The sequence below is a fragment of the Conger conger genome, chromosome 6 (assembly GCF_963514075.1).
Source record: "Conger conger chromosome 6, fConCon1.1, whole genome shotgun sequence".
Taxonomy (NCBI): domain Eukaryota; kingdom Metazoa; phylum Chordata; class Actinopteri; order Anguilliformes; family Congridae; genus Conger; species Conger conger.
The window spans coordinates 26,562,009-26,572,282 of record NC_083765.1 but is presented as its reverse complement, the minus strand read 5'-3'; the positions used below and the strand labels follow the sequence as shown (position 1 = coordinate 26,572,282).

The 10,274-nt window shown below is 41.8% G+C and overlaps 1 pseudogene; it reads left to right on the top strand.

The window, feature by feature from the left end:
* The first annotated feature begins 792 nt into the window (after positions 1-792).
* On the top strand, positions 793-8,503 carry LOC133131521 (uncharacterized; annotated as a pseudogene).
* The last annotated feature ends 1,771 nt before the right edge of the window (positions 8,504-10,274 follow it).

Here is a 10,274-nt window from a genome sequence, read left to right as displayed (position 1 = left end):
GAGTCAGGGGTTATCAGAAGTCATGCAAGCAAGAGAACCAATACTGCTGCCTGCCCCAATACACTATTTCAGAAACACACAAATTATGGCTATTTTAGTACAACGGAAACACTGCCATAATGTTTTTGGCGAGCATAATGTTTTGTTTAGTTACGAATGTATAGACCTACACTTAAGCATGAAAGAACATTTCAGTATCTCTCTCTGGGCTAGCAATTACACTCAAGGGCCAATGTCCACAAAGCGAATTGCTAAACCAAAACTACAATGGGTCTATGAGCCTCCTAAGCCATTTCTTAACAATCATACCATAATGCAGCCTCTCCTAAACTATGAGTTATGGCCGATTGTGTGTGTGTGTGTGTGTGTGTGTGTGTGTGTGTGTGTGTGCATATGTGTTTTTGGGGGTGGCTGGGTTGTTAATAGAAAAATTGTGTGCCTACAATTCCTGTTGAGATACACCCCAATCAATTACTGCAGCATTCAACTGCATAAAAAGACATTTCACATTTGGTACACATGTCAGAACACATTTTTATATTCAGTCACTCATGGTTATATTCACTCTTGCTTATTTTCTACTCCACTAATTGCATGCTTGTACTTTTATGCAAATGTATTTTTATGCTAGTTGTATTCCACTTTTAGCCTTTGGTTCCTTTAATCTAGTACCTTACATGTCAACAACTCTGAACCAGCCGAACTGAACTGTACTTCTTTACCTCACTTAAATCACGGTAGGTTGTAATTATGTGTTTAACTCTTAATGCTTTGTGCTGTTGTGCCTATCACATGGCCTTGTTGAAGATGTTCAGGATGCAGATGGCGGCCGCAGTGACAGCCTGCAGTGTCTCATCCAGAAAAGGTCACAGGCTGCAACCTGTTCATCCTCCAGGACCTGTTCACTTCCAGAGCCTGGACGTGAGTGGGCAAAATCATAGGCGACCCCTCGCACCCGGGCTCCCATTGATTTCAAACTCTGCTCTCTGGCAGGCACTCCAGATCAATAGGTGCCTAAACCGCCAGATATAGGAGCAGCTTCTACCCATGTGCCATCACGCTTATGAATAGTACACTTTACCGACAGGAATAAAATATTTTCACCTTTTACTACACTGTAACCTCATAATTAGAAACGTCATGATGTACGCTCAGTGATCACTTTATTAGGTAGACCTGTTCATCAGCTTGTTAATACAAATATTTAATCATGCAATCAAGTGGCAGCAGCTGAATGCATTTTCTCACATAACAGGTGCAATATAATGTACCGTGTGGAATATGACATACATTTTTCATATATTATGTTGCACCAAGTGCAATACTATACTTTGTACTACTATATGCATTTATGCTACATACACATTTTCTTATTTTCATTGTTACCCATCACCATATTCCCTGGTCTCTGACTGTTACACAGAGAGATGCTGATCAACAAGTCAAATTAAGTGTGATTCTGATAATGTACTGCTATACATTAATACACAGTATATCTATACATCTACATTTATTTTGTATGTTTAATTCCAACTTAAGTGCCTTAACCGACTAATACAGCTATGTTGAATTGAATTTAACTGAATGAGTCATGAGCTCACTGGGTTTGGGAACTACAACCTTAATGCAATACCAGAGATCCCAGTTCACCTCTTGATCATTCTTGCGTCAGTGGCCTTGCAGTCAGTGTGTGTCCTGAGCCTAGAAGGTAAGCTCTGTCCATAGACAAATAATGCCCATGTCTGTAGATATGTGCCACAGAAATGCAGAGAAATGGGTTCTAGAACATATCAGGATCAGCTGTGATCCGCTTTGCCACCATGCCATATTTCGTAGCAGATGGATATTGTAAATCCCATGATAGCAAAAACATGCTCACTGAGCTCTTCTTCTGAGCAAATTACAGCCTACACCTCTGTCATACAAAGATTAGCCTGCATTGAAAGTCACATCTTCAGAATTATTTTTATCTATGATACCAACAAAATCCCACCAATTTCAATTAAAGGGGTTGAAACCATAGTGATGTCACTGTACTGGCAAAGACTGCAGTGTAGCAAATGTGTCAGCAATTAAGACTAATGCTCCTGTATTATCTTCCTGTTCCAGGCCAACTGAAGGAGATGTTAATTGCAAAAAACTACAAAAATGCATGAATGCATCTTAAAGTATTAATTCATGTGCAAATTAAACTGCTTTATTTATTAATATACGTATAACAGACATTGAACTATGTTTCAACAATGCCAGTCAAGTCCCGTGTATTATTTATTTATTATCCACAGACATTGACTAGATTCAATCCACAAATTTTTTACTGAAAACAAATGCAAGAATTGTGTCAATTCCATTCCAGGAACATGTATTTAATTAATGAACTGAAAATGCCAAAGATGATCAATGTCAATTTTCCAATTAATGAATTGAATTTAAACTCATATAATGTAATGTAATGTAATATAAAGAATTGACAGATAATTGATTCACCCTGTCTGTACAGAGTATAATATACATTCACCGAGCACTTTATTAGGTATTTATTTGACATTTTTTAGACTTCTACTGCTGTAGCCTGATACATTGTGTGTTTAATGTGTGGTTATTTGCGTTGCTGTCACTTTCCAGTCAGCTTTGACCAGTCTGGCCCTTCTCCTCTGATGTCTCTCATTAACAAGTTTTTTGCACCATTCTTTGCAAACTCTAGAGACTAGTGTGCGTGAAAATCCCAGCAGATCAGCAGTTTCTGAGAGACTCAAACCACCCTGTCTGTCACCGACAATCATTCCATGGTCAAAGTCACTTAGATAAAACATTTTCCCCATTCTGATGGTTGGTGTGAACATTAACTGAAGCTCCTGACCCGTGTCTACATGATTTTGTGCATTGCACTGTAAGGCCGAAATCTGGCATTATCACTCAGGGCTGGTCAGCTTGCTGGCTTCCTCTGGTATTGTGGAATATGTGGCTGTAAAGTAATTTAGGAGCATGCATCATGAACCCCCCCCTTATCTCCACACCCATACGGGCAGGAGCCTGTGGGGGAAGACTCAGGCCTCCAGTCGTAAAACTCTTACGACAGGGCAACATTCTTTACGGCACGGGAAGGTTTCAGGGGAAGGTTTCAGAGGGCACGGCCTGTTAGGCCCTGACCTTCTCCTGAACCCCCCTTCATTGTTCTCTCCCTCTTTACTCAGTCACTAAATGATGTGTACAGCATTGGATGTTTCATGACAAAGTCAGTTTAGATAATATTCATGTTTGGTATTATTCTGATTGTTTCAGTGCGACTGGTGCAATGGTTTTATTTCTGCAACAGCAAACCCTGTACGTCATAACCAGGAACCAGGAGAAGCTGTGTGGAGCTCTGCCCCAGTGAAAGCCATGTGCCTCAACCCCCCTGCGCTTCCTGGGGAGGCGTGGCTCCAAATTACAGATGGGTGAACATCAAAGGCCAGAATTTGGATTTAAGGACAGCAAACTAAGCAATCTGGGAGAATGCAATCAGCCTCCCGTGCACTCCGTGCACGTAGTTTCTACGTACAGGGTGTCTGTAGCCAGACTCCCGTATGTAGCTTTTATTACCAGGTATGACGTTTAAGACTCCGTAATTTGGTTTGCATTGCAATGTTTTTATTTGGAACTAGTATGCAATTACGTGTATGTAACCTGCCTGGTAAAATAAAATTGTTAAAACTTGATCTGTTTGGTTTTTCTTACTGACACTTAATGTTACACAGGGAATGCGTGGTTTACCCCCTCGAACTGGTCTAGGGAGGATGATTATTTCCACTTACTGTATCACGGCGTATAGCACCCGTAGACCTATGTTGGTAAATCCCTCGCCTCCGCTTGGTAGTTCATTCATGTCGAGCACAGCCGTAGCTATGTTGGTCTGCTTGGGTCCCTAGGCTGTAAACAGATATACCCGAGAGTAGCTATTCCTGCGACCTCTGTAATGACTACAGATAGCTAGTCAGTTCGTGAGACGTGCACATTACGCGCGATGTGACATGCGGTGGTACCAGCAGAGGATTGTTCAGCGAGTTCTTCTCAGTACAGGATTCCTATAGCGATCAAGTCAAAATTATAAATACGACATCCACTAATGTGGATAACTAATCTAAATTATTATTCTAAAATGGAGTCAGATAAACGAAGGTGAATCTATTGGCCCTATTGTGGAGATTCTGGGTCAGCCCCGGACCAGTAAAGAGCGGAAGGCAGAGTGGTACTACTGCCTTTGTATCGTGGTTTGTTTATTGGCTGATCTAGACTGTCTGCATAGGGGCCACTACTTTTTAACCCTATTAGTATTCTTTCAGCAACACCAGAAGGACGAGCACGCTGATACCTTCAGCCCTCGCTAAATTCCGTCGTTGGGTTAGCGTTGGGTTTTACAGTTGGTGACCCCGACGTGATCTAATTCCATTCATGTCAGATTCGTCTGCCGACGTGATCTGCTTTCATCCAGTGTAAGATTTGAGCCTTACAAGGGGTGAGGTGTCTGAAGTTTGCTCCTTCTGGTGGTGTTGTGCAACCCGGCATGATACCCGTTACTCCGGGTGTGTGGTTTTCCTTCCATCTGGTTTTGCGATCCTTGGTGTGGTGAGTAGCATGGTTTCTTTCTATCAGTAATGTTAGGGAAAGTTGTGTTATTTTGCTGCATGAATACTGTGTAGGGGATCGACATATCCCGGATAGGACTGGGACCGTAGAAACCAGCCATATTTGCAGGTTACTACCCCTCAGGGTATGTAGCGCGATCATGGTAGAGGGCAGAGAGAGAGAAATGGTGGTATGCATGTTTTTGTAACTGTGCTGTGTGACTGTGGCTATTAGCTTAAACAGCAAATAGGCTACAGTAGGAACGGTTTTAGAAACAAGCATGTCGCAATTGGAAGTATATAAGTATTATTTTTGATGGCTGCCCGTAGATGTGCAATATGACAACATGCACATATATATAATATTAACTGTGGAGTAAGTTTGAGCTCTGTTAAAGGTGGCAAGCTTCTTCATCTTATTTAAGTATATAATTATAGGTTGGACTGACTGCTGAGTCAGGAGCATAGCCTAGGTTTTAAGTTCCAGCTCTAGAAACAGAGTTTGGGAGGCCTGTACCGGTGGTCACTATACCTCTGTGTACTGGGCCTGATGTTACGTCACAGGGCCGCTGGGTGCCACAGCAGATACAAGTCTCCACCCCTCTGATGCGCTGCTACAAGGTTGGGGAATCAGCTGCATGTGGGGCCTATGCGAGACCTCTGAGACTGGTGTCGGGTGTCGCCTCACAGAATTTCTGTCTTTCTGAGCTGCTGGAAACTGAGTCCTCTGGCCTGTGCTACCTGTATCAGTAACAGTTGTATACTTGTAATTAAATACATAGGCTATAGTTTGTGAGACATTTGGTATAGACATGTGTAAAATTAAATCTACCAAATGCTCTGTAATAGATGTCACATAGGCTTTGCCCTAGGGGGGATACATCTGTAGTAAAACAGGATGAAATCCCTGATTATATAATTTGTCCTATTGGATAAATTTAATTATATATAGGCATAGGCCAAACGTATAGTGCATCTTGGTGCACCATATTGTTTCCTCTGTTTCACTTTGTGTGATTTAACTCCACCACTGTGAATGCAGAGGATTTATATTATAATACGGTATACTGCACGTCTTTGCATGCCATTTAGGAAATGTTAGGAAAACTAACATACTTACTTGGTTGCCAGTTAGATTAACTGAGGCATGTGTGTACCTAAATCTAATTGTATGTTTGTGTGGTTTCTCCCACTAACACAAAATATATATATTAGAATATTTCCTAGACCACAGATAAACCAGTCAATGACAAAAATTGACCCTTAAAGTTTACTGACCTAACAGTGGCCAGCATTATCTGTCACTGCTGGGGAAGACGTTTACGACCAGAGAGGTATTTGTAACCTAGGGGAAATAAATTGGCTTATATTTTGGAAGAAGGTGTTCCAAATGGAAAATGCTTAAGCAAATTTAAAAATAATGAGGAGAAGCAATTTCTTCTCTTGTTTTATTCCCTGGGCATTAAAACTTCATAAGGGGGGTCATTTTTGGCAAAGACTGGCTTATGGGTCATTCCCTCCTAGCTCTCCACTGTTGTCTCCTTGATTGTTGTTTTTCCTCCCCCACTTTGTCTGTCACCTATTATGTCACTTGTCTTTAGAACAGTGAACCTGCACTCCAAATGAAGTGTATAATTTGTTATGTTTTGATCTCTTTGTTTAGGATCAATTCTTGATTGGATATCTGGATTTATGCAGATATTCACCCCGAATAAATGTTTATTTTTAAAAGTAAAATAACTGAATTATAAATCTTGTAATGGTGCATGTGAGCTATATACTTTCCAGTGTTCTGTTAGCATTCTCTATGCAACATACTGCAGTGTTGTACAAACATATGCATGGCTATAGGCACGGCTCGATGATTTAGTTTCTGAGTATTTAGACTTGTCGTCCAAATATTTATAGGATAATTGATAATCCTAATTTTCAGCATGTTTGGTAAACCAGCTGATCACTGGTTTCAAACATAATCAATTGTCAATAAAAATATATTCCAATCAGTAAGAATTGGAGCGCAGGCGCTCAAATTCTATCAGCCATTTCCTTTTTCATCAGACCCGTACCATCGAGCGTGACTTAGCCTGCAGAACATATGCTGAGGATTTGCTTACTGCTATCATACAAGATATTCTGGACCTTTGTCTGCACACGTCTCCTAGTCACGTTGTAAGGGAGCTCATTGAAGCCTTAGACTGGCATAGGTAAATTGTGTCAGAACAAAGGGAAAATATTCATTACCCACAGCATTTATGTATGTATGTAATGTTTATATGTTTGTTGTAAATAACTGTACCGGTTGTATCGGATTCTTAGTTTTCTTTCTTTTGATTTACCCAAACCTGGTCTATCCAAATTCCACTACCATATGCTCAACTCGCATAGTAGTGCAGAATCAGGTATATAAATTAAATCACCATATTGGTGGATATCACTATAAGGGGCATAGAAGCCATATTCACCACTCGCACTGATTGTCATGAAACATCCTGCTATGATCTATATGCGTAACCATCTTTTTCCCATTATGACACCAGAGGTATTAGTGTTCAGTTTTTGGATGGCCATGCTGAAATCATCCAGGTGTCTCACCCACAGTAGTACATCACCAGCGAGATGAGTTCCTTCACAGGTGGAGGTCTGACCTGTCCAGCAAGTCACTTCACCAACTGGAAGTGATTGAGGACTTCACAAGGGGTCAGATCTGCGTTCTGAGGAGAATTCTGCTGGAGGTGGACGTCTCTCTGTGGTGGAAGGACACTCTTTTGGACAGTGTGCGTGGTCTCTGACTGACCAAACGGACCTGGTGCAACAGGTCGTCCAGGGCTGGCTCCTCTACCAGCTCTGCTCAGGACGCCTACACATGGTGGGACTGGTGGGACTGGGTGTTCTGAGGGTCCGTCATCACCAAAATTATCATCCTCCTATTAAGCTCCTTTACCCATGCTGCTTTGGTGCTCAGCCCCTGCAGCTGCCGACAATGTCGGGACTGAGACCCCAAGCCGCAGGGAATTATATACACAGCCACGGCCTTCATAGTGACCCCTTGGGAGTGTGTTATGTTTGCCCCATGGGGTCAAGAGAGGAATCTGTAAGGCCGAAATCTGGCATTATCACTCAGGGCTGGTCAGCTTGCTGGCTTCCTCTGGTATTGTGGAATATGTGGCTGTAAAGTAATTTAGGAGCATGCATCATGAACCCCCCCCTTATCTCCACACCCATACGGGCAGGAGCCTGTGGGGGAAGACTCAGGCCTCCAGTCGTAAAACTCTTACGACAGGGCAACATTCTTTACGGCACGGGAAGGTTTCAGGGGAAGGTTTCAGAGGGCACGGCCTGTTAGGCCCTGACCTTCTCCTGAACCCCCCTTCATTGTTCTCTCCCTCTTTACTCAGTCACTAAATGATGTGTACAGCATTGGATGTTTCATGACAAAGTCAGTTTAGATAATATTCATGTTTGGTATTATTCTGATTGTTTCAGTGCGACTGGTGCAATGGTTTTATTTCTGCAACAGCAAACCCTGTACGTCATAACCAGGAACCAGGAGAAGCTGTGTGGAGCTCTGCCCCAGTGAAAGCCATGTGCCTCAACCCCCCTGCGCTTCCTGGGGAGGCGTGGCTCCAAATTACAGATGGGTGAACATCAAAGGCCAGAATTTGGATTTAAGGACAGCAAACTAAGCAATCTGGGAGAATGCAATCAGCCTCCCGTGCACTCCGTGCACGTAGTTTCTACGTACAGGGTGTCTGTAGCCAGACTCCCGTATGTAGCTTTTATTACCAGGTATGACGTTTAAGACTCCGTAATTTGGTTTGCATTGCAATGTTTTTATTTGGAACTAGTATGCAATTACGTGTATGTAACCTGCCTGGTAAAATAAAATTGTTAAAACTTGATCTGTTTGGTTTTTCTTACTGACACTTAATGTTACACAGGGAATGCGTGGTTTACCCCCTCGAACTGGTCTAGGGAGGATGATTATTTCCACTTACTGTATCACGGCGTATAGCACCCGTAGACCTATGTTGGTAAATCCCTCGCCTCCGCTTGGTAGTTCATTCATGTCGAGCACAGCCGTAGCTATGTTGGTCTGCTTGGGTCCCTAGGCTGTAAACAGATATACCCGAGAGTAGCTATTCCTGCGACCTCTGTAATGACTACAGATAGCTAGTCAGTTCGTGAGACGTGCACATTACGCGCGATGTGACATGCGGTGGTACCAGCAGAGGATTGTTCAGCGAGTTCTTCTCAGTACAGGATTCCTATAGCGATCAAGTCAAAATTATAAATACGACATCCACTAATGTGGATAACTAATCTAAATTATTATTCTAAAATGGAGTCAGATAAACGAAGGTGAATCTATTGGCCCTATTGTGGAGATTCTGGGTCAGCCCCGGACCAGTAAAGAGCGGAAGGCAGAGTGGTACTACTGCCTTTGTATCGTGGTTTGTTTATTGGCTGATCTAGACTGTCTGCATAGGGGCCACTACTTTTTAACCCTATTAGTATTCTTTCAGCAACACCAGAAGGACGAGCACGCTGATACCTTCAGCCCTCGCTAAATTCCGTCGTTGGGTTAGCGTTGGGTTTTACAGCACTGCTGCCACACAATTAGCTTATTCGATAATCGCATGAATCAGTAGGTGCTCAATGAGTGTATATACGCTCAGTAGCATACTCTTGTACATAGAAATATTTGATTGTATATGGTACTCTTATGTCCATCGCATACACAGAAGATTAAGAAAACAGCCATACCTCCCTGTACTGTTCTCATTACTATAGCTACAGAAGCAGCTTTGGGGCTTGATTAGTAGTTGGATGAAGGCAATGGAAAACTATTTTGCTGCTCGAAGTGGGGTTGGTGGGTACATGAAGGATACTCCTTCTTCTAGATCAAATTGGGACACCCAGCACAGAGATGGATACTTTAAATATATTAAACAGTAATGACATTAATAGAGGTTACTGGCTCACTGTGGTCATTAATGAACCCAAGGCACTTTTTGAAATAGTAGGGATGTTAACCACAGTTTTCAGTTCACAAGAAAAAGTGTCTACATCTGTCCACCTAATCAGCCCCTATATCTGATTGGCTACACATTCCTAAGTGTTTTGACTGAACCAGTTTTCAGATTATGTGATTTTTTTCTTTTTTTTTGGGGGGGGGGGGGGGAGTGATGGATTCGGCCTATGAATTGAGTAAATTCACCAAAAAATAATATTTAAATGAGATTGCAAGAGAAACATTGAGATATAAAAGTCGCAATTATGTATGTGCATCTCAAGATGAAATTACCTGCCAGCTCATTCAAATCAAATAACATTTTTTCGCACATAGTGTATTTCAACACTGTTTTTGTTCTGCAAAAAAAGTTTATTTTAATAACCACAACCAACCACTGATAAATATTGTTTTTGAAACCATGGAAGACAGATATGAAAATGGAAATGGTTCATGCACAATACATCAGTGTTTCCTTTAAAAAAAAAAAATGATTTTACATTTTGCTTCTACTTGCAAATTGGTTATTGTTCCTGCTTTCATCAGCTCAGCGCTTAATATGCAAATAGGAGTATTTTTATGTGGATTTCCATTTGCAGTTCTAGGGCCAAGTGTTCAAAAGAATGACCTTCCTCTGGAATGAAAAAGCCATTAGCAGC